Here is a 26,314-nt window from a genome sequence, read left to right as displayed (position 1 = left end):
GATATAATGAATTAACTTCCCTAATGTTTCTCAATATTATATCCTGAACACTAGTTGAGAGTAGTCAGTGGGCCATAGGAAAATGTTCAGCAGTCCATGGATGAGCTCCCTGTTTTGGCTATTGAGACCCTGTTCCCTAGTTACATTACATAATGTTACACAGTGTTTTAATAGTACATTTGGGACTGTCTACCTCTTAAAACTTCTGCTAATATATTGACTTCTTGTGACTGCTAAGTAAAGTTTTCCAAAATCTACTTAGAAATGTTCTAAAAATGATTATTTTTCTCTCAGAAGATGTTAAATCACAATCCCAAATTCATGACAGTTACAAAAACTGCTGTTCCTTCTTTCTGGTTCTGTAACACATTACCCCTAATACAATCTGCTAGACTCTAATGACCTTAAGTGGAAGAAACAAGACTGTTTCACTTGCTGTTATATCCTTAGCACCAAGCATAATCCCTAGCACTTAGTAGATACTTAAATATCTGAGGAATTAATGAATAAACAGAAAAAGTCACATTTAAAATCTTAGCATCTAGGGCGCCTGGGTGGCTCAGTCATTAAGCGTCTGCCTTCAGCTCAGGTCATGATCCCAGAGTCCTGGGATCAAGTCCCGCATCGGGCTCCCTGCCCAGCGGGAGGCCTGCTTCTCCCTCTCCTACTCCCCCTGCTTGTGTTCCCTCTCTCACTGTCTCTCTCTCTCTCTCTGTTGAAAAATAAAATCTTTTAAAACAATAAATAAATAAATAAATAGAATCTTAGCATCTATAGTTGATATTGATTGAAAGCCAATAAATATATTGCCTAATACTTTTGCTGGTAATGTTATAGTTTTAAAAAATACAATCACATTTTCTTTTAAAAATACTAACTTTGTATTATTCCTATCAAAAAATTTGTTATGTTGAAGATGTTACTTCTAATGCTTTAATCATTGGACTATATGCCATTGCTCTTTCTGATCCAAGTCTCTGAAATTAATGAGACTGAAAGGCAGGGAGAATCTGGTACCAAGAATGGTGCATGGAGTTCCCACTGTTAGGTCATACTGGATGTTGATTTTAGGAAGAAGAATTCATTGCCTTTATACTTAGAGCAAGAATCAGCAACAGTCCATGGGTTGAGAGCCAACCTGGGAATAACATATGGAGTGTAGAATGGTAGCTTACCTGTAGCCTGTCAAACAGGACCTATAAGTAGACCCACAGTCTGATATGTGATTGTGTGTTTTTGAGCCAGTAAGACAAGCTCTTTGGCTTCATGTTTCTCCTTGGTTTAAATGAAGATTTGTAAAATACCACATTTGTCAAAGTACTCAGGTTTTAATAAATGTATATTAAAAATGATTGGCAGATTGTTTTTAAGTATTAAGAATAAATGCAAGAAATGTTAATATTGACAAGAGTGAATAAATGAATATATAAAATGAATTCATGGCCTGGCAGAACACATTTCATATTCAAAATATCCAAATTTACCAACTCTATGGAAAAAAGAGGTGTCTAGAAAACTAGGTGTGAAGAAAAAAAACTAGCTAATGAATTATTAAACAAGTTTTATATATTATTTATAAAATCTGTTCTAAATTTTTTAATGTACATCATTAGGCTATATCTTTTTTTTCTCTCTATCTTTCTCACTTTCTGTACCTGACAATGTTCTGTCAAAACTTTTCAGAAGTATCCACTTCGCTCCTTTTCTTTCAATTTCGTCTTTCTCACATGTTGTTTAAATATTTCATAGTGATAGTCCTTTAGTTCTCATATCCATGAGGCTTAATGAAATAGTGTTTACCATGGTATTATGTTGATACCAGTCTACGTTTCTTCCTCTTTTCACCTACTAATGCTTAAATCCTTGACAAACATATGTGCCAAACATTCACATGTCTGCACATTATTTTGTAATATTTGGAAATTTTTTTTCCTTTGCTGAAAAACAAGTTCCTTTAGACCCTATAAAAAGGAGTTTGTAGTTGGGAGGCTCTCTATTTCTGTCCTTAGGTAGATCTCACTGTTTGAAAAACAAACATAGGGAAAAATATTTTTATAAATACTTTAATTGAGGTTCAGCAGTTTGCGCTGACAGCAGAGGATTTGGAATGGGTGTCAGGGGACATGTTGAGTAGGGTTTTTGAATCTGGATTCTCTAGAAAACTAGAAAAATTTTCTCTAGAAAGTTCTACTTTCTTCACAAATTTCAGTTACACAATATAATGTTATCAGTTATGATCATCATGTTATACCTTAGATCCTCAGACTTTTTTCATCTTTTAACTGAAAGTTTGTGCCTTTTTACCTACCTGTCCCTATTTCTCCTCCCCAGCCCTGTGGAAACCACTTCTATTCTCTGTTTCTTATGAGTTTAGCAGAGTGGGGAGGGGGGATGTTGTTTGCTTAGATTGCATATATAAGTGATACCATGCACCATGCAGTGTTTGTCTTTCTCTCTCTGGCTTATTCCACTTAACATTATGCTTTCCAGGTATTATGTTGTCTCAAATGGCAGGATTTCCTTATTTTTAAGGCTGAATAATATTCCATCGTATATACACAGCACATTTTCTTTGTCCATTGATCCATTGAGAGACATTAAGGATATTTTTATATCTTGGCTATTGTGAATAATGGTGCAATTATGGGAGTACAGATATCTCTTCAAGATAATAATTTCCTTTACTTTGGGTGTATATCCAGAAGTGAAATTGCTGGATTATACAACAGTTCTGTTTTTAACTTCTTGAGAAACCTTCATACTGTTTTCCACAGTGGCTATTCCATTTTACATTCCCACAACAGTGTATAAGGGTTCCCTTTCTCCACAACCTTGCCAACACTTGTTATCTCTTGTCTTTTTGATAACAGACATCCTAACAGGTTTGAGGTGATACCACATTGTGGTTTTTGATTTGCATTTCCTAATGATTAGTAATGTTGAGCATCTTTTCATGTGCCTGTTGGTTATTTGTATATCATCTTTGGAAAAATATCTATTCAGGTCTTTTGCTCATCTTTTAATTGGGTTATTTGACTTTTTGCTATTGAGTGTAAGCATTCCCTAAATATTTTGGATATTAACCTGTTATTGGATATGTGGTTTGCAAATAGTTTATCCTATTCCATAGATTGCCTTTTCATTTTGCTGAAAGTTTCCTTTGCTGTGCAGAAGCTTTTAAGTTTGATGTAGTCTCACTTATCTAATTTTGCTTTTTTACATTTCCTTTTGCCAAGAAATTCTGTTAGGGAGCTTACTCACTGTTTTCTCCTAGGAGTTTTATATTTCCAGGTCTTCCATTCAAGTCTTTAATCCATTTTGAGTTGATTTTTGTTTATCATGTAAGACAGGGGCCTGTTTTATTCTTTTGCATATGGCTATCATTTTCCCAACACTATTTGTTGAAGAAACTATCCTTTCCCCATTGTATATTCTTGGCATCTTTTGTCAAAAATTGACTGACTGTGTATCCATGGGTTTATTTCTGAGACCTGTATCTGTTCCATTGATCTATGTGTCTGTTTTTATGCCAATGCCATACTGTTTTGATTGCTACAACTTTGTAATATAGTTTGAAATCAGTGAGTGTCATGCATCCTGCTTTGTTCTTTGTCAAGATTGCTTTTGCTATTCTATGTCTTTTGTGATTCCAAACAGATTTTAGGATTATCTTTCCATCTCTATGAAGATGACATTGGAATTTTGATAGAGATTGCATTGTATCTATAGATCACTTTGGGTAGTATGGATATTTTAGCAGTATTAATTCTTTCAATACATGAACACAGAATAGCTTTCCATTTATTTGTGTCTTCAGTTTCTTTTATCAGCATCTTATAGTTTTCGGCATGCAGATCTTTCATCTTGTTTAAACTTATTCCTAAGTATTCTGATGCTATTGTAGGTGAGATTGTTTCTTAATTTCTCTTTCTGGTAGTTATAGAAATGCAGATGTTTTCTGTTTGTTGATTTTGTTCCTTGCAACTTTACTGAATTTATTTATTCTACCCGTTTTTTTGGTGGAATCTTTAGAATTTTATATGGAGAAATACGAACTTTTTTTCCTGTTTCTTGTTACTTTAATGAAATTTTTGACCTTTTGATATGCATATAACATATATATAGTATCATCTTTAATTCAAGATTTTTTGGTGTTAACTTTTCTTTTGTAAGGAAAAGCTGTGTTTCACTAGAAAAGTATATAATGTTTGCTATTGAATGGTATACAGTTTATGTTATGGGACTTAGTTAATTTTTGGATCCAGAATAGAAGAGTGAAAATTCAGTGGGTTGACTTCTTTTAGGTTATTAAACTTGTCAGTGTGAATCTTACACCTTCTGTCTAGTTTCATCAGTGTTTCAGAGCTTATTCTGAATTGTACTTAGATGCAACATAAAAGAGATTATAGGATAAAATTTCTTTATATTTTGAAAGGACCATAAAAGAGATTAAAGGATAAAATTTCTTTATATTTTGAAAGGACAATGAAAATCTCCCCATCCCCCTCTCTAAAATGTTTTTCTAATAAGCCAGTCATTTAAATTAATGTTGTGATAATCACACATAAGATATATTATCTTGCTTGCAAGGCATAAAGGTTGTACAGTGTAATATACATGAGAATAGTAAGTATAATTTCTTCATATGGATAATCAACAGATAAATTCTATGACTGTAAAACACCATTTAATTTAGGGGTGGTTTAAACAATTTTCCCCAAACTAATGAGATCAACAAAAGGCCAATTGGGAATGTTGTGATTTATTTGAGTAATATTTCAAAGTCTCTAGTTTTCATTAATGAAATGCCCTGCAGGTGTTTGGAATATGGATATGCTGAAAAGATTTTATGAAATTATTTCTCTGGCATTACTTCACAAGAAATCTTAGTCATTCTCAATAGAAATTGGCTTTATGGACTGCCTAGAGCAATAGGCTTAATACATTTTTGTCATATATTTAAAGACATGCTTGGAGAGATTCTCAGTATATTGACTGACTCTGTTCATGCTTACTGAATATCTGCCACAAATGCCTCATTGTATCTTACATTCTTTACACATAAATTTAGCATTCATATTATAAATGGGACATGAATTATGGAAAAATTAACTTGACTTGCAAAAACTGTATAAAACTAAAGCATCCATCTTAACAAAGTATTGGAAAAAATGAGGAAAGATTGAAATAATTTTGATCTTCATCATTTTTTACATCATAGATTAATTCTGTTGAGAATTCTTTTGTTTTTAGTAGATTCAGTAATATATTCTGGTAAATTGTGGTGAAACACAGTTCCATAGGGATTAAAAGAATTTAATATTTATTTATTTACTTATTTACTTATTCATACATACATACATACTTTAGAGCCCTTTTAGATTTAAACAAAGTTGAGAGGGAGGCAAAGAGATTTCCTTTATACTTCCTGTCTCCATACATGCATAACCTCCCTCATTATCAATGTTACCAACCAGAATGGTACATTTTTTACGAAGGATGAACCTGTGTTAACATATCATAATCACTAAGTCCACAGTTGGTTTGTGTCTTGGTGTTGTACATTATTATGGGTTTAGACAAAAGTGTAATTACGTATAACTATCATTATGTCATATAGAGTATTTTTACTGATCTGAAATTCCTCTGTGCTCTACCCGTTCAGCTCCCCCACCCCAACCCTGGTAACCACTGATCTTTTTGTTGTATCTTTTTATTGTCATATAGTTGGAATCATACATTTTGTAGCCTTTTCACCTTGGCTTTTTTCACTTAGTAATGTGCATTTAAGATTCTTCCTTGTCTTTTCATGGTTTGATGGCTCATTTCTTTTTAACACATTTAAATAATATTCCATTGTCTAAATGTACCACAGTTTATCCACTTACCTATTAAAGGACATCTTGGTTGCCTCCAAGTTTTGACAATTATGAATTAAGTAACTATAAATATCCTTCTGCAGGTTTTTGTGTGTACATTAGTTCTCAGTTCTTTTAAATAAATACCAGGGAGTGCGATTGTATGGTAACAGTATGTCTAATTTTATAAGAAACTGTCAAACTGTCCTGCAAAGTGGCTGTGCCATTTTGTATCTCCACCAGTAATGTATGAGAGTCCCTGTTGTTCTACATTCTTGTCAGCATTTGGTGTGGTCAATGTTCCAGATTTTGGCCATTGTAATATGTTGTGGTATCTCTCTGTAATTTTAAAAGGAATTTGCATTTTAGTGATACTTTTAAAACTGAAGTTGAAATTTTACTGAGCCTCTCTATGGAATTATTTCCATCATCCAATTTTATAGTATCTCCCATATTAAAACAAAACACTCCTTTGTTTTAACGTCCCTCTTCAAATACAGCAATATGTGATGGTATTTGCAAGGTTTATAGTTCCAAGGTGAGTTACCTAAAAAAAAAAACAAAACAACAAACTTTAAATTAAATACATACATATATTGTATACATAAAGCTAAATATATATGTTTATCAGAATGTTTCACTTTTTAACTGGATGTTTGCTTCATATTTGATGTCATGTTGGTAGAATCAGGAAATGAATACAAATAATAGGTAGATATTCAGAGAGGAACTACCAACAGGATTCAAAACCACCACTTAGAATTGGATAGAAATTAATTGCCTCTTTCTTCTTTTATCACATAAATATCTCTCCTCCACAAAATGAAGTTTACAAAGCACCCAGTTCAGCTCTCTGAAACTCACTTTAATCCTTCCCGAATGAAAAAACAATACTGATCACTTTTCTTTCTTTACAGAACATTCTAAAGAATTGATTATTTTGTTTCTGAACTTAAGGCTGTTGTACCTTATCTGGAAACCCATCAGAAACTTTTTATTGGATTTCCAAGTAGTCAGGGAATTAGTATTACTTAATCTTCTGAAATACCTCTGGCTATTTTTCTTTTCAGAATATGCCATGCTAATAAATAGCCAGCAATTTACCTGCAAATAAGTCTCTGATTACTAGTATAGACTTATGCTAGACCAATAATTCACTACTGAAACCTTGATATAGTATATGGATTCCTGTGTATGCAGCAATTCATTAACACATTGTATATTACCAAGGATTTCTATATACTCAATTATGCTGACTGAATGAAATGAATGTGATTGTGAAAAATGTTCAGATAACATGTCAAGTTCACTTTAGAGCAATTCAAGTTATTGAAGGCAAAGTCTTTAACTCAACTATGGGATTTATGTTAACACCTAAAAAAAAAATCACCAAACAACAAACATGCCAATGGTACTGAATCCTGCTATAACCTAAACAACTTTTATGTATGAGCTCTGCAACATGTACACAAATGTTAAAATGGAGAATTGAAGCTATTATAGTTATGCTAATTCTGGACCACACCCAAAGCAAGATAAAAGAAATTTGTCTTCTAAACTGAATAATTTAGGAAACCATGTGTTTATATGGAGCAGGCTATTAAAAGTACAGTCTTCATTTAGTGTCTTATATGCCAGCATTTTGATCCAGGGCTCTGCCATATACATATAAATAACCTTAATAATTTAAGGCAAGTCACTTAGACATTTAAAAATCATTGGAGGGGCGCCTGGGTGGCATAGTTGGTTATGCATCTGACTCTTGGTTTCAACTCAGGTTGTTATCTCAGTCGTGAGACCAAGCCCCGCATCGGCCTCTGCGTGGCATGGAGTCTGCTCAAGATTCTCTCTCCCTCTCACTCTAGCTCTCTCCCTCTCGCTCTCTAAAATAATCATTAAAAAAATCATCTGATAAAGGAAATCAAAGAATAATACTGAAGCATAAATGGGCTCTTGTATAAAACATGACATAACTACTTTTCTTTCCTGAGAAATATTTGTTCTTTAAATGCTTTAAGATATCCCGGTGCACCTGGATAGCTCAGTCGGTTTAGCCTCTATGATCTCAGGGTCCTGTGTTGGGCTCTGTGCTGGGCATGGAGTCTATTTAAGGATTCTCTCTCTCCTCTCCTTCTGCCCCTCCCCTGCTCAGGCAGTCTCTCTTTCTCTAAAATAAATAAATAAATACTTAAAACAAAATAAATGCTTTAAGATATCCCATTTTTCTCCATAGGTCATATCACATAGAATTTACAGAAGATTTAAAACTAGAATATGAAAAAAATAGTACTTATATTCAGTCCTTACAGCTATATAGATATAATAGATGATAAAATCCAAATTCGTAATTACTTGCTAGATCTGTTATCTACAGAAATTAAACATTCATTTCAGCCACACATTAGTTGTGCCTCAGAGATTAATCATATCCAGAACCATCTGAGGTATATGAATTGTGTTTTCCTTAATTACAGAGTTGAAGATCCGTAGATGAGAATTTTCATCTGGGTCATACCCAGTGAAAGTGTTCCTAAAAGTCTAATACGTGTAGTACCTGGTCAGAATTATGGGGTTATTGTGAAAATACAGAATCTGGGGCAGATCATCCAAATTGATTAATAGGTTTCTTGGTTATTTTTGTGAAGTTAACCTCTGAGAAACTTAAAAAGCAACCAAGCACAGTATAGGCCAAGCAACTAATTAAGTTAAAAAATGAAAAGGGTTCATTGGGACCACAAGGGTTCCTCTTTTTATATACATTTTTAGATCTGCTCTGCCCCTAATTCTAGGCACCGTGGTGGAATGTTTCAGTATATACACATGTTAACTCTCCAGTGCACTGGCCCCAAAATTACTTTTTCTGTAGTACTTCAAAGTAATCATCATTACATTTTTACAACCTTCTTCAAACATTCTATACTGAGTCTTGACATATCTCAGAACAGAAACGTCTATAACATCTTAGACACTAGACACTATTCCCCAACTAAAGCTTCCCATCTCTCTGACTCTCACGTTCCCATATTCATACCACATTGCTTCTCAAGCTCGCTTAGAATTTAGCCCCTTGCTTTCTTCTACTTCTTAAGCCCTGTGTGGCTTCATTCCTTTCTCTAGCCACAGAAGCCCACAGTGTATAACTTCAGCTATTCTGTTTTTTCCACACCTACAATTCCTTTGCTCCCTTAGATTTCTCTATCCAGCCCCTAATGCTATTACCCAATTCCCTCTTTATCAGCATATTTATTAAAAATTCATTATGTACTGGGCACTATAGTAAGGATTTTTTTGTAATCTGCACTGTTACTCTATAAGGTAGATTTTATTTATCTAATTACACAGATGAGAAAATGAAGCTTATAAGAGATTAGTTTTCTTTTTACCACAAAGCTGCAAATGATTCAGAAATCCAAACCCAGGATTATTTCACTCCAAAACATCTGCTCTTTCCACAACATGAAAGTGCTACTTCCTGGAACCTTCCTACTTTTAAGAGATGCTGGGGGGTGGGGGGAGATGCCAGGGAAAATTGCATAATGATATGTTGGAGCCTTAACTTGTTATTCAGTACATTAAAAAAGAAAAAAAAAATGTCCTTCATAGATTGCTGGCATAATTCTTCTGAAATTTTCTATAGCAGCTATGCTAATCCTCTACCTTTTCCACATTTCCATATCCCTCATCCAGTAAAATGTTTATTTATTTATTTAACTGTCTAGAGGCCTTCTGATTAAATAAGGCATTTAACTCCTTATTTACTGCTTCTACCAATGAATGACTTTCTAAAATTTCAACAGAGGTATAAACAAAGCATAAAAATCATGAAACTAAAATAAATAGAAGAGGTGACAATGGGTGAAATATGGCACCAGAGGGTTGTAAGTTAGAAAGTAGATATAAGATCTGTAATTGAGTTAGCATATTGGCAAAACCTAAGTGACTAATCAGAGAAGAAAGAAGGAGAACCAAAGTAAGCACAGAAGGAAGTCCGTTCACACAGCAGAAATACAGAAGGATCCAGAAGTAGAATCAACTAGAAGATACTTGAGTGTGGCTGAAAGTAAGAGGGTTAGATGACAATCTATATAAGGAGGAGTTAGGCCCTTAGATACCCTTTCTCTACACTATAAGGTAACCACACCTTTCCTCCTTTGCTCTGGTGGAAAGTGAACATTTACATTCTGGAAAGGTGGACTTAGGAGGAGACTGAACTTAGAGCCATCAGGCTCATTGGAAGGTGATAGCCATACTGAAATGTGAAGGATTCTTCCCTCTCACACAACACCATCACTCTTGTTCATCCCCAGCCTTCTCTACCCATTTGGCTCCCAGAATGCTGACATCCAAGCATATGGTCTCCGGGGAATGGGGATAAAGCTTGTAGAAACAGCTCTCTGGGGAAATCAACAATCCAAGAGACTATGTTTATAGATAACTGATATTTGGGAGTCTCCCAACAAAAAGACCAAATTTTTGCCCAGTCACAGTGCCGGTGAAGGCTATTTACCAGTCATACTTGAATACAGCAAGCTTCTAATGAGCTTTGTAATGTTTCTTCGTTAATATGAATGAGCATCTAGTGATCACCAGACATTTGAGAAAACTACCAAACCAATAATATGTAAAATAGAAAAAAGTGAAAAAAATCAATAAATAGTAAGAAGAAAACTTACTTAGACATATAAAGATAATGATCAAAGAAACATCTAAAAGATTTTGAAAATGGGTGCCTCTGGGGAGAGAGAATTGGGAATGGGGATGGTATGTCAGGACCTGCACTGCTATTTCTTATTATAGAGGGCATAGGACTTTTTTTTTTTAATTGTGTATGTTTATTGCTTTGATAAAAATACAGACTCTCTCGTCATCCTGCTCTTCCCTCATGTACTCACTGGTATCTGTATCTGGACCAGTCTATCTTTTTCTTCTGACAGAAAGTAGTGTTTTCCTGTCTCTCTCATTATCTGTGGCCTAGATCATTAGTTCTCAAACTGCTGCATGTTGTAATCACCTGAGCCATTTTAAAAAATCCAGCTGTCAGACATCACCCAAAGTAATGAAATCAAATATTTGTGGGTGAAACTTTGGCATTTTTTTTAAAGTTCTTCAGGTGATTCCAGTGTCAACAAGTTTGAGAACCAGTAGTCTAGATTCTTGCTAATGTGAGATCTGCAGAATAGCGGTATCAGCATCACTTGGGAGTTTGTTAGAAATGCGGATCTCAGGTTGCACTCCAGACTTATTGAATACATTTTAACAAGATAACCCAGGGATTCCTATACAGGTTGAAGTTTATGACTCTTTGGTCTACATCTCACCCCATTCCTTCTCTTTTGGGTATTTCATCACTGCTCCTTCTGCACCTATCAATTTCATCAATTCTCTCCAAACACATTCAATTCCTTTATATATTAAAAAGAAAAAAACAAAACAAAACAAAAACAAAAAAAACAAACAGAAAAAAATTTGAAAACAAAAACTCTAGAATACTCCCTGTATTCCACTTTTTCTTACTAATTAACTGTATTCCCCCATTTTCTTCATAATCCATTTTATTGAATGTTATGTACACTTTTTCTCCTTCGTTTTGGATCCAGTTGTTTACTCACTGCAATCTGGAATCTTCTACCATGACGTGGAAACTGCCCTTCAAACACAGCCAGTGAACTTTAATGGACTAAAATATCCTTATTAATTTTACTATGTGTAACATTTGACATTATTGATGTCATGCCATACACAGCCCTTTTAAGCAGTCACCCCTATAACTTCATGATATTGCTGGAAATACACATAAGCAGGCTCTCATTGATCTTGATTGCCTTAAATGCTAGATTTTGTCCTACTTTACCAATTATTAAAAATTAATGTAAAAAGTATATTGTGAATATGTTTCAATGAAAATAAAATCTATAATACCATCACCTTGAGAAAAACAGTGTCTAAATTTAAATATACTCTCTTTAAATTTATCTATATGCTATATATATATATTTCTACACACCTTTGTAACCTGCATTGTCAAATAGGAACATGAGTATTTTAAAATGTTATACATTATTCTACAATATCATTTTAATGGCTGAAAAGTTTTCATTGTATGAATTAACTGCAGGTTTTGTTTTTTGTTTTTGCCAAAACTCACTTCCCCTTTGGACTTCTCAGTTGTTTCTACTTCAGTAGTATTGTAAACAATATTACCTGAAGCATTCTGATATATAATTTCAAATTTAACTCTTAAATACTAATTTCATTTTACATAATCATAAGCAATACATAAGTGCACATTTCCATACATCCTTACAAACAATGGGTATTTTTTAAATGTGTCTAATTTAGGGGTAAAATTTGTAACATTATAATAAATTATAGTCAACATTAATTGAACACTAAGTACTTTACATATTTATTTTATATAGTCTCACAGAAACTGTAAATTCATTACTAATTTTAATCCTAATTTCACAGATCAGTAATTGAGGCATAGCAAGGTCATTTATGTTGGATAAATTAACACAGCAAATAGAGTTGGTGTCCTGACTAGAACTATTTATTTGTGGGGCGCCTGGGTGGCTCAGTCAGTTAAGCGTCTGCCTTCAGCTCAGGTCATGATCCCAGGGTCCTGGGATCGAGCCTTACATTGGGCTCCCGGCTCCGCGGGAAGCCTGCTTCTCCCTCTCCCACTCCCCCTGCTTGTATTCCCTCTCTCTCTGTGTCTCTCTTTGTCAAATAAATAAATAAAATCTTTAAAAAAAAAAGAAATATTTATTTGTTACTATAAAATATCTTTTGTAGGTCTTTTGTATTTTGTCTTTTGTGCATTATATGTTTATTCTATATTTTCATCCAAATATTGGACTTTATATTACTGATTTTAAAAAGCTTGTAGTATCTAAAAATATTGACACTTTAACTGTCATATAGTTCATAGTTTTCCCCCCAGTTTATTTGTTGTATTTTTATTTTGTTTGTAACAGCATGGTAGTTTGAAAGGATATAGTCAAAATCTTTCAGTCTTTTTTGTTTTGGTTTAGACTTTTGAAGTCATGGTTAGAAACTATTTTTCTGTGCCCAAATTATATTGATAGTTTATGATAAAAAGATTATGGTTTCTTTACATTTTTTGGTTTTTATATTATCCTAATCCCAGTGTATTCTGAGTCTATTTACATCCTCCATTGTTTGGGATTTAGTGAGAGTATGTATCAAGAGGATGGAACATGAAGTTGGCATAATAGGGAGTTTATTAGTACGGGGACATTCTCTTGGCATAAGGAGTTAACACCCTAAAAAAAAAAAAAACAAAAAAACAAAGAACTGGGAGATGGTGCTAAAACATCACTAGGATGGCTCTTAGAAATGTGCAAAAAGGCAAAAAGTGCCCATGCTATGTGAAGTAAAAATGCCAGAACTGCTAGGAAAGACAAGGAAAGAAAAACAAAAGGCTAGAGAAGTGATCATGCTGGAGTGTGTGTATTACGCAAAACTAGAAAAACTACCAGATGACAACATTTCGTGGGAGAGCTTAGAAAACATTTCATTTACCAAAGCAGTAAAGTGAAAGGGGCACCAGCATTACTGAGAAACTCAGTGTTGGCTTTCTTTTGGCCAGAACTTGTCCTTTTCTGGCCTGTTATAGGTCAACGCTTACTAATAGCAATAGAGATGATAGGATCCCCAAACATGAAGTCAGGTGGTGGGTCTCAAACATTATAAGGCAAGCAGCCATAATTATTTTGTATGAGTATCAAGGTTGGAGAGAGTCAACCAATTGACATCAGCCTGTCTGTCTTACAAGTCACCCCAGTATTGACATAATGTACTTATAAATGAAGTTGTCATAGCAGTAGGAATAGGCAGTATGCATGGAACCAGACTGTCATTTACTAAGGCTGATTGATCTAGCTGCTATTGCTGCTTAAATATCCTACTTGTCCACATAATAGATGCAGAATCCCCAGTGCAGAATCCCCAGTACAGTATTATCTCTTTCCAATAGGCCACTTGGCAGGAAGTTGAGGGGCAGTGCTATATTTTGTTTGGAATTCATACTTCTCAGTACAGTTTTGCCCTCTTTGGTCACAGGATATCAAATAGCCCCAGTATCCAAGATCTTGCAGAGTTTTTGACTCACTGATGTGGCATCCTGTATAAAATGACCTTGAACCAAAAGACCCACTTTATAGCCAAAAAAGTACAGTGGTAGACACAAGACCACAGGAGCCACTATCCCATACTGCACTTCATAGAAGCTGACAGACTGATAGAATAGAGGCATGGTCTGCTGAATAGAATAGAACCAAGGTTCTATTTTAGAGATGATACGTTGTAGTATGGGGTACCATCCTGTAGGACACACTATATACCCAAAATCTATGACCATTATATGGTGCTGCTCCCAAATATAATATTAAGTAGGTGGATCTATGTGATGCATCATGTGGATTCTTGTGATCGCTATACCATGCTGCTCAGACCCTCCCTCACAACTGGAGGATTTATGCCCCCAGTTCTTAGTGTCTAGTCCTCTTTGGGAGTTGTCTCAGCTAAAGAGAGCTACTTTGTTAAAGGACATACTCCCATCTGGACTAGTTTCATCTAGTAATTACCCTGGGGATATAAAAACCCAGCCACCTATACCAAAAGGGGATGATTCTAAAGAACCATCTCAGCTTCAGACCTCCGCCCCCCACCATGGGGTTGGTAGAGGACCAGTTTCTTACTTCCTTCCCTTTCTACCACAGGTTTTGATGCTGAGAGAACTAATACAATTTGTGCATGTTAGTTTTCAATCCAGAATCTGATACCTGGGAAACCCAGTCTGTAAGACTCATGCATTCAATATTATGTGCTTATTCAAATATAAGATTTTCCTAGTATAGGAGCCCAGCATCTAAGAAGGATTTTTTGTGTTTTATCTAAAGTGCTAAAATATAGCATGAGTCACAAATATTTTTCCATCACTCTGAAAGCATTAACATCTTAAAGCCAGTTGCTTTTACAAATCCAGTGATGATTCATAAGAGGATCTTTTTTTAAATGAAGGATTTTAAACCAATATTAATTCATGAATTCCTGTTTGTGTCTACTATTAAATATAAACAAATATCAATTGTCAGGATTTGGCTTTAAATAGATTATTTATAGATAGGTGGATGAACAAATGGCCTATTAGTGAGCAAATGCTCACAAAATTCTAAGAAAATATACAGAAATATTCAATTTTTACTTTAAAAGTTTAAGCATTTATGTAGTATTAATATAATTTTACAGTTTGTATATTATTTATGCTTTCTTTTCATTGTTAAAAAATGGAGGAAATAATTTTTTGGTATGTAAGAGTCTGAAAACCATGTGCATTATGAGAAACATGGTATCTGTCTCTTGTCACTGTGATGACACACGTGAGAAGTATTCAGTAAATGTTAATTATTATTCACTTTATCAGTTTTTACAAAAGTGTATAAACCTGATTTGAATCAAAAGAATTATGGGAATGAAGATTTTATTCATTCCAGAAAAAAAAAAATCAAACTAAGCAGCTGAGGTACTGGAAGAGGGTAAGGAGAACATGAACATATGGTAGAAGAAAGATATTGTGATATCAGTTTAGGCCTCATGATCATCTACAGATTGGAAACTGTAGTAGCTATGTTTTGTTATTTAATGGTGTTAAATAATTGGAATGTCTTGATGCTAGCTAACATTACAGTTTCTGTTCCAGGCAAGAGTCTGGCTGAATTGAAATCACACTGTCACAATATATTATTTGATGACATTTTGTGTTTTCCCTAAGTTGAGGACAGAAATCACCCTGTAACAATTACCTCGTGGCACCTGTGTTTTCCCTAAGTAGGGACAGGTACACACACACACACACACACACACACACACACACACACACACAAGAATGAATGTGATTGGCATAAAGAGGTGGTAGTTGCTGTTCTTCTCTATCTCCAAGTTTCCTCTCCTTTTTGTCTATTCCCACTTCCTTTTCTGTACTCATCTCTGCTCCAGAAAGCCGAGCCCTGCAGACTGCCTCCTCCACTCCCTTGTTTCTGCCTGGTGATTGGCTTCAGCCCCAATGAGATGGGCTTGCAAGAGATCTGAGGAGTGTGAAGACAAGTATTTATTTCTCCCGCTCTCTCCCAACCCAGCCCAGGCTCTGGAATGGCTGCATTTATTTATGGCTTCTGAAGGGTTTCAGACTACCATTTGCTAGTCTAGAACTAGAGGAGGTGATAATCTCCCCCTTTGCTAGTCTGTAGGGGCTTTATCACCTTTGCTTTTTGTCCTGATGCCTGCCCACCCCTTTGTAAATAATTTCTTCACCAACTTTCTTCAGTCAGGCTCTTTTTAGCATGCTATCTTTTCCTGCCAGGATCCTGGCTAATAAAATTATTTTAAAAAGATCTTGGTCCAACTTATTACAATTTTTGCATTCTACTCTTTTTTTTAACTGATGTTAATATGATCATTCAGTGCTATAACTTTTTTTAATGTTTATTTTAAACCAATTTTTTTAAAAACATGCAAATGAAAATGTATATATTACTTGCTCTGTGTTTCTGCAAAGCAACAAATATTTAGATACTGCTTTTAATCTCTCAGACTTTATCATTTCTTTAAAGATTTAAAATATTTACATTTATTGTCCAAATATTTATATGTGTATAGGTATTATAGGCTGAATTTTGTCCCCCAAAATTCATATGTTGAGGTAACAAACCCCACTACTGCAAAATGTATCCATATTTGGAGGTCGGGTCTTTAAGGAAGTGATTGAGTTAAAATGATCTCATTAGGGTAGGGCCCTTATCCAGTAGGACTGGTGTCCTTATAAGAAGAGGGAGCGATACCAGAGATGAGTTCATACCCAGAATAAAGCCAAAAGAGCACAGAGTAAACAGCCATCTGCAAGTCAGAGAGAAAAAAGCTTCAGGAGAAAGCAAACTTGCAGACATCTTAACTTGATCTTCTAGCCTGCAGAACTGTGAGAAAATAAATTTCTATTGTGTAAGTCACCAATCTGTGGTATTTAATTATGGCAGCCTAAAATAATACAATAGGATATATTTTAATGCTTTCATATAATATATATCTTTTCCTTTGAGAATAATTTTTAATACTTTCATATAATTTTACATATCAATATTCAGGAATTACTTAAATTTAATTTTGTTTTCCAAAGGTTCTAATTGATCTCCTCTAGGCTTTTTATGCCATGGTTTCCCCTCCCTGATTCTTCTTAGAAAGCTAGAACTTGTTTTGTTTTACATGAATATACTTTTAATATCAGAGAAATTCTTTATTATAAAAACTAGTATACAGAGGAAATAGTTTTTAAAGTTTTTAATCAAACTCCTTAACATTTGCTATATTGTCTGTTTTTATAATGCCTGTGTGAGGCAATATCCCATTGCAGGTTGATTAACATTTCCCTGATGATTAGTGATATTGAATATCGTTTCAGAAACCGGTTGGCCATTTGTATATCTTTTCTAGAGAAATGACTATTCAAGTTCCTTGCCTATTTTTTAACAGGATATTTGAGGTGTGTGTGTGTATGTGTGTGTATGTGTTTTCTATTGAGTTACAGGGGTTCTTAATATATTTGGATATTTACCCCTTATTATATATATATGGTTCACAAATATTTTCTCCCATTTGTAGGTTGCCTTTCTCTTGTTGATTGTTTCCTTTGCCATACAGAACTTTTTATAGGCCTACTTGTTTATGCTTGCTTTTGTTGCCTGTGCTTTTGGTGTCATTATTAAGGCCATTGTTATAAGTTTTATCCCTATGTTTTCTTCTAGAACTTCTAAAGCTTCAGGTCTTAGGTTTAAGTCTTTAATCAATTTTGAGTTGATTTTTGTGTATGGTGTAAGATACGGTCCTACTTTTTCATATGTACAAAAATCACTCTTGCGTATATATAAAAGTCAGTTGTTCTTCTGTGCATTAGCAACAAGTGATCTGAAAAGAAAATCAAGAAAATGATCCCATTTACAATCACATCAAAAAAAATAAAATACTCAGGAATAAACTTAAGCAAGGAGGAAAAGACTTCTACACTGAAAACTACAAAACATTGTTGAAATAAATTAATGAAGACACAAATAAATGAAAAGATGTCCCTTGTTCATTTATTGGAAGACATAGTATTGTTAAAATTCCCATACTACTTAAAGGGATCCAGGGATTCAGTGCAATCCCTATCAAAATCCAATTGCATGTTTTTAGAATTAGGAAAAATCCTAAAATTATGTGGAATCACAAAAGACCCTGCATAGCCTAAAAATATTGAGAGAAAACAAACAAACAAAAAGAGTGTTCATACCTCCTGACTTCAAAGCATATTACAAAACTACAGTAATCAAAACAGTATGGTATTGGCATAAAGAGACACATAGGCCAGTGGAACTGAATAGAAAGTTCAGAAATAAACCCACGTTTATATGGTAAAATAATCTTTGACAATGGTGCCAAGATGACACAATGTGAAAAGGATAGTCTCTTTAGCAAGTGGTCCTGGGAAAACTGGATCTTCTCAGTTTAGTTACTTTTGATTGATTGGTAATGCCATTTTTCATTTCAAAAAGAAAAAGAAGAGGCAGACTTTTATTTTTGTGTTTCCAGAGGGGCTTACATTAATTATATAGAGAAAAGCATTTATAAGGTAATATGAGGGTCAGTGAGAGTCAATGAGATGCTGTTTCCCCTCTCTCTTCAACTTTGTAATCTCTGTGATGTACTGAAATGACTTGTTTATTTCTGCAATTACATCTTTTTCCTAAAAATTCTGGAAGAGTTTGTCTGGTTTACACCATTCTGTTAAGGCAAGGATAAATCCTTTCAGTCCATTACCTTTTACAGTTTTCCTTAGAATTTGGCTTATGTAGTTCATATCTTTAACAGTAAAACAAATTTTTTCTGCTAATTATTGGTTATCCTTCTTAGCATATGTTACTATGTTATAAGAACCCTTTAATGTTTGGGGGTGGGGAGAGCAGAAAATAGCTGATCATGTTAAGACTTCTCCATTCTGTAAATACTGCCTTGTCTATAGTAAAAACCTATTTTTCAATATGATTAATTTTAAATTTAGGAACTGTTGGAAATGAGCCATTAGTAATCTAATGTAAGATGGAATTTGACAAACTTAGAGACCTGAATGTACCCAACTATCTTTCACAATACTTAATAGTATCCTCTAATAATTCTTCTTAAATTCACTAAGAAATAATATAACTGAAAACCAGTTTGTCAAACCACATCTAAAGTTAGCATTATATTATACAATATATTCATTGTAGTCAATATTACACATTAATCAACTGCTAATTATTCCAGACTCAGATGAGCCAGATCAACATGCAGAATGAAACAGTAATGTCTTATGCATGAGAAGACATTAATCTAAGGTAGTAATGATTTATTTCCAGACACTTTGGCCCCAACTACAATTTCATTTGTACCCTACTGGACAGAGGTTTTTCAGACTGTACACATCTGCAAAGATCCACTGTAAACAGAATACAGTGTTTATACCAGGATCAGCTGAATATAAATATATAAGGCAGCAAAATACACCTTCAGTTCATTCTTCCTGCTCCCATTCCCCTTATTAATCACACTCCTCTGTTCCCAGCCATCCAGCTTTTATTTCAAATCTCCCTATGTTATTAACTCCAAAACCTCAACTACCATTTATATACTACCGACTTTCTTAATATATCTTCAGATTGGATCTTTTTTTCTGGTCTTGTGATCCTTAAAACCCATCTAACATCTCCCATGGTTGTGTCTCTTGGACTCAGTGTATCATACAATGAATCGATTATCCTTTAGTCCACCTTGTTCCTCTTTCTGTTTTCTTGATCTCAGGATATAGATACCTTTCATGACCTGCTCTTTGACTTTTCCATCAGCATTACTGTTGGTATCTTCTTCCTTGCCTGGCTGCCTTTAGCAGTGTTTTAACATATAAATCCATTAATTCACTAGGATAGCAAAATGATATTTGATCAATCTATTTCATTTATTAACTGTTACACTTTTATAAAGAGAAACTTTCCCTTTTCTTACTTAGTAGTACAGTTTAGATTAGATAGAAAAGTAGAATAACTGCTTGATTATTTTCCCTTCATTTACCAGTTTTCAAATCAAGGGTTAGTTTACTAGTTATCCAAAGATGGCATTCTAGATTTTCTGACTGAACTTCACATGAATGTAAATTTCTTCTTACTGTTCTATATTCAACCCATAAAATTTGTGTAGTGACTAAACAAACCCAATCACCATCTTTGGAAGAGCTACACACTGGAAATATATATCATTCTGAAAAACTAGAACCAGAAAAAAATTATCCTGGAAATTGTTTTGGTGGTTTTGATAGGCTGGAATATTTATAACTTCCTGAAACCATATCTGTTAAATTTTGAACAATACTTAAGAATAATACAGAGATACATAGAATTCACATTTAACTTGCCTAGATTACCTAAAGTTACTATATAAGTGCTATTAACTCAGGTATTAGGTTAACAGAAGTCAAAATTTAACATACATTTGGGTCAAAAGATGTATAACCGTTTCTTCCATAAATAACAGTAACACATTTAGAAGCCTGAAATGGTTTTTGTGGCTTCGCACTTTAGAAATGCCAGGTTTGTCTTCTAGGATTTAGGTAAATTGTGGCCCCTTGGAGAGGATGTAGTCTATGTTAAGCAGAGGCTCTCAAAAATAAACAAGGTTAATATTGTGATCGATCCCTTATTTATGAAAGGTGTGTGTGTGTGTGTGTGTGTGTGCGTGTGCGTGTATAAAGGAGGGGAAGAGATAGTGATTATTATACAGTCAGGTAGCTCTAGACACTTATACTCTGGCACAAGCACAGAATCCTGATTGGGGAGGGGCAAAGAAAGAAGAGCAGAAGCATCAAATTGGTGTTACTCTCACCATGCCTAAAAAAAGATGAGTTTTGGCCAGTGATTAATAGGTGGGCCCAATGCATCTCAAATGCTACTAAAGTAACCTTCCTTATTTACATTTACAAAATACTTTGGGATTTCATGTTGCTCAAACTTATACTGAAGGAAACTAACTTCCATGTGATGACCTTGGTTTTTTTTTTTTTCCTTAGCTGGTGTAAGCGATTGGTTGAGTTTCATTCTTCTGCATGTGGCTGTCCAATTTTCCCACCACCATTTATTGAAGAGACTTTTTTCCATTGGATATTTTTTCCTGATTTGTCGAAGATTAGTTGACCATAAAGTTGAGGGTCCATATCTGGGCTCTCTATTCTGTTCCATTGATCTATGTGTCTGTTTTTGTGCCAATACCATGCTATCTTGGTGATCCCAGCTTTATAATATAGCTTGAAATCAGGCAACATGATGCCCCAGCTTTGTTTTTCTTTTTCAACATTTCCTCAGTGATTCGGGGTCTTTTCTGGTTCCATATAAATTTTAGGATTGTTTGTTCCAGCACTTTGAAAAATGTCATTGGTATTTTGATAGGTATGGCATTGAAAGTATAGATTGCTCTGGGCAGCATAAACATTTTAACAATGTTTATTCTTCCAATCCATGAGTATGGAATGTTTTTCCACATTTTTGTGTCTTCTTCAATTTCTTTCATAAGTGTTCTGTAGTTTCTAGAGTATAGATCCTTTACCTCTTTGATTAGATTTATTCCTAGGTATCTTACGGTTTTTGGTGCTATTGTAAATGGAATCAATTCCCTAATTTCTCTTTCTACAGTTCCATTGTATAGAAAAACAACTGATTTCTGTGCATTGATTTTGTATCCTGCCATATTACTGAGTTGCTGTATGAGTTCTAGTAATTGGAGGTGGAGTCTTGGGTTTTCCACATAAAGTATTCGCTTACACCATACACAAAGATAAACTCTGAATGGATGAAAGACCTCATTGTGAGACAGGAGTCCATCAAAATCCTAGTGGAGAAGATAGGCAGTAACCTCTTCAACATTGGCCACAGCAACTTCTTTCGTGACACATCTCCAAAGGTAAGGGAAAAAAAGCAAAAATGAACTTTTGAAACTTCATCAAGATAAAAAGCTTCTGCACAGCAAAGGAAACAGTCAATAACACTAAAAGGCAACCCACGGAATGGGAGAAGATATTTGCAAATGGCATTACAGATAAAGGGCTGGTATCCAAGATCTATAAACAACTTTTCAAACTCAACACCCAAAAAAACAAATAAGTCAAAAAATGGGCAGAAGACATGAACAGACACTTATCCAAAGAAGACATACAAATGGCTAACTGACACATGAAGAAATGTGCAACATCATTAGCCATCAGGGAAGTTCAAATCAAAACCACATTGAGATACCGCCTTACACCAGTTAGAATGGCAAAAATTAACAAGGCAGGAAAAAAGAATTGTTGGAGGTGATGTGGAGAAAGGGGAACCCTCCTACACTGTTGGTGGGAATGCAAGTTGGTACAGCCACTCTGGAAAACAGTGTGGAGGTTCCTCAGAAAGTTAAAAATAGAGCTACCCTATGACCCAGCAATTGCACTACTGGGTATTTACCCAAAAGATACAGATGTAGTGAAAAGAAGGAGCACATGCCCCCCCAATGTTTATAGCAGCAATGTCCACAATAGCCAAACTGTGGAAGGAGCCGAGATACCCTTCATCATATGAATAGATGAAGAGGATATGGTTCATATGTACAATGGAATATTAGCCATCAGAAAGACTGAATACCCACCATTTGCATCGACATGGGTGGAACTGGAGGGGATTATGCTAAGTGCAATAAGTCAAGCAGAGAAAGTCAATTATCATATGGTTTCACTTATTTGTGGAACCTAAGGAATAGCATGGAGGACATTAGGGGAAGGAAGGGGAAACTGAAGGGAGGAAATCAGAGGGGGAGATGAACCATGAGAGACTGTGGACTCCAGGAAACAAACAGGGTTTCAGGGGGGAGGGAGTGGGCGGATGGGTTGACCTGGTGATGGGTATTAAAGAGGGCACATATTGCAATGAGCACTGGGTGTTATATGCAAATAATGAATCATGGAACACTACATCAAATACTAATGAAGTACTGTATGGTGATTAACAACATAATAAAAATAAATAAATAAATAAATAAAATTGTACAAACCCTTTAGTACTTTCCTCCTAGATGATAATGGAGTTCCGAGGACTCTTTTTTAAGTGATATAGCCCTTACATGTCATGTAGAAGACATAAGGAGTCCTCTCACCACAATTAATTTTTTTCCCTCTACCCTATATATGTTCCCCTCGAAAGTGTCTTGATTAAAGGAAGCCTGGTGGAGACCACAGATGATCTGGCATTAAATCAGGAACTTATCTGATCATCTGAATAATAGAATTTAACAAGTTTGAAAAAGAGATCAAAGAGGTTTCTACCAAACAGACTTATAGCATCTGGTGGCCAATTTAATATTGTTACTGCAGGTCACATGGAATATTGGGTTAATATTTTTCAGGTTTGTAGAAAATGCTGTCCATGATATACCATGAGGCAATGGACTCTACCCTAACTATATGTTAGAATCTCCTGGGGTGCTTTAAAAATATAGAGATGCCCACCCTAGACCAATTAAGTTCAAATCTCTGGGGGTGAAGCTTGTAAATTATTACTTAAAAAAATCCACAGGCAATTCTAATATGTAAACAAAGTTGGAAAGCATGGCCTTAAGGGAAAACGACCAGAAATAAGTATGACATGCAAGTATAACATTTGAATTCTTTGAATTCTTCTTTAATAACATTTTATTCCATTCTATTCTGTTTTTAGCCTATTTGTGGATAGCTTTTATTTTCTGTAGTAGAAAAATAACTGGTTTTTCAATGCCTTTCAGCATTCTAGTTTTAAACAGCTCCAATAACTTAAAGTGAAGTGTTTGAAGTAAGAAAGAGTGGCTTATGTTCACTGTAATGCATCAGCACAGAATTGGAAGTACATAAATAACTGCTTGGCTCTCCCCATTACAGCCTCACACTGGTAAATCCAAATTTATGGAACACTTTTATCTAGTAGGTGACAAAATCGCCTTACAATGATGGCCTTTTTTGTTGTTGTTGAGAAAGCAATTGGTACAAATTGGGCAGCCTTAAGTGAGCTGGAAGCTCAGCTTTAGTTTTTAGACTTGGCATATACCTTAACATAGCTATAGAATTGAATCCCTGTAAAATTGATGCAAAAACCCCAAAACTAAAAGTTCTAATTTTGGGGAAGTAAAAATTTACCTTTGACCTTCAAAGCTCTTTTGTCTTGTCTAAGACTTAAATTGATATGTGACAGATAAACAGGAGAAAATCAAGTTTAATTCTGTATATACAGGGGCTCTATAAGAATGTGAGGCTCACAAGCAATCAGGCAATTGAGTTTATATGCCATCCAGAGCCAAGGAACAGGAATAGGAGTCTGGCACTTCAAAGAGAAGGAAGACAATTCAAAGGAAGATAAAAAGTAAATGTTTGGTAAACATATGTTTGCTGGACCAATGGAAATAATGAAACATAGAGAGGAATTTTAACAGATTTTGCTAACTTTCTCCCTTCTACCACACCTAGTTCATATTTATCCATGGTGATAGCTCCCTTCCTGGAGCATGTCCTCTATCTAAATTCTTTTAGGCAGTTGGAGGGGGATGAGAACATAAAAAAAACCTCTTGAGTCTTCTGTTTCTTAAAAATTATGAGCCTGAAATAATTCACACACCAAAAAGATACGTTTTGGGGTGGCACATTGTGCCACCTACACATTTTTCATATTTCTTTTTTAAAAAACTTGTAATATTCTTGATATATGGAAACTATTGATAGTTTTCCTGAAGGCTTTTTGAGCATTCAATTTTATTTGACAATAGCATCTTAATATACCATATTAATCTAATGGAAAATTCCAGTTGTAAAAGACATGAACTAGCAGTGTTGAATTCTGGGTGCCTCTGATAGGTGATTAACTGATGGAAGAGCATCATTGATGGCTGTATATTGGCATCCTTGGCCAAAATCAAATTTTAACATGACTTTCCTCTCACAGTTCCTGGCTGACTTTGTCTCTGGATAATGGCTGCTGCTAGAGGGTCTTCTCTTATTTTTTTCCACAGTCCTGATTTATCCAGATCCTTGGTAGAGTATAATTATTATAACTAATGGAATATCTGTAATACATTCAAGAAGCAGTATTTCATTGCATCCTCAAGCTGTTCTTTCATACTATTTTTCTTAAGCAAAAGTCACATTTTCATTTTAAATGATTAATGTAGCAATTGGTCCAGAAATTTATTTTTTTATAAACAGTTATATGTAGTATTGAGTTATTTTTTTCCTAATTAGTTTTTACAGAAAAGTGTAACAGAGTTTTGCAGAATACACATTTAGGTGATGCTAGGCAATCAGCAAAAACACTTGTGGAGGCAAGCAGGCAAGGATTTTCTTAACGTCCTTCTCCTAATGAGATGATATGTAGATATTATCCTAGATCTAGTGATGTTTTGTTAAGTATTTTTTAAGACCAGTTGCCATTGTTAAGAGTTATAAATAGCATTTCCTTTTAAAGTTGCAAATATATTTATGTGTTACTAACAATAGCAAATTTTATTGACTCATAAACATCTTTGCAGGGTTGAGGTAGCTTGTTTAAATGTTATAGTGTAGCAACAGGTTCTTTACAGTTGTTAGAGAACTTAGAAGTCCTACAGTAAAATCAATTTTTAAGAAAGATATTAACTGTAGGAGTTTTGTTTTAAAGTCTTAACTAATAAGAGTCTGTAATGGCTATTGACTTCAGGTCTGCTGAATCAGGTCTCTATTCACATTTCTTTCAGTTACACTATTGGACTGGTTCACAGTCCTGGCTGTACTTTTAAAATTGCTGGAGCAGCTTTTTATCTCTGTGGCCCAGCTTCACTCAAATGAAATAGAATCATAGGGTAGAGCTTGAAAATCTATGTTTTCTAAAAGATTTCCCCAATTTCTAATGCACAGATTGAGTATAAGACCAATGTCTCACCAGGTTGGTGTTTCTATTTCATATATTTGAATATCGAAATAGATTGACCATCCACAGATGAAGGGGTAAAGAAAATGTATGTATATCCAATGGAATATTATTCAGCCATAAAACAAAAGAAAATCCTGCCTTTTGTGACAACAGAGATGGACCTTGAGGGCATTGTGCTAAGTAAAATAAGTCAGCAGAGAAAGACAAATACTGTGTGATCTCATTTACATATACGTGAAATTTTTTTTTAATTTTATTATTTTGGGGCACGTGGGCAGAGAGAGGGAGAGAGACAATCTTAAGCAGACTCCATACCCAGTACGTAAGCCTGACATGGAGCTCGATCTCACAACCCTGATATCATGACCTGAGCTGAAAGCAAGAGTTGATTGCTTAACTTGACTGAGCTACCCAGGCACCCCCATA

The 26,314-nt window shown here is 34.7% G+C and overlaps 2 long non-coding RNA genes across 2 annotated transcripts in view; one reads left to right on the top strand and one right to left on the bottom strand.

Annotated features, from left to right (window-relative positions):
* The window catches only part of LOC113910949, a 204,191-nt gene that overhangs the window by 16,922 nt on the left and 160,955 nt on the right, over positions 1–26,314 (top strand). The window lies entirely within an intron of this gene.
* The window catches only part of LOC113910953, a 113,142-nt gene continuing 92,900 nt past the window's right edge, over positions 6,073–26,314 (bottom strand). The window contains exon 3 of the long non-coding RNA XR_003516336.1: positions 6,073–6,405. This is a non-coding gene — a long non-coding RNA (uncharacterized LOC113910953). The remainder of the gene's footprint in view (positions 6,406–26,314) is intronic.

The sequence above is a fragment of the Zalophus californianus genome, chromosome 4 (assembly GCF_009762305.2).
Source record: "Zalophus californianus isolate mZalCal1 chromosome 4, mZalCal1.pri.v2, whole genome shotgun sequence".
In the NCBI taxonomy this organism is placed as follows: Eukaryota; Metazoa; Chordata; class Mammalia; order Carnivora; family Otariidae; genus Zalophus; species Zalophus californianus.
Note: the sequence above shows the minus strand (reverse complement) of the source record. Positions and strands in the feature narration are given on the sequence as shown.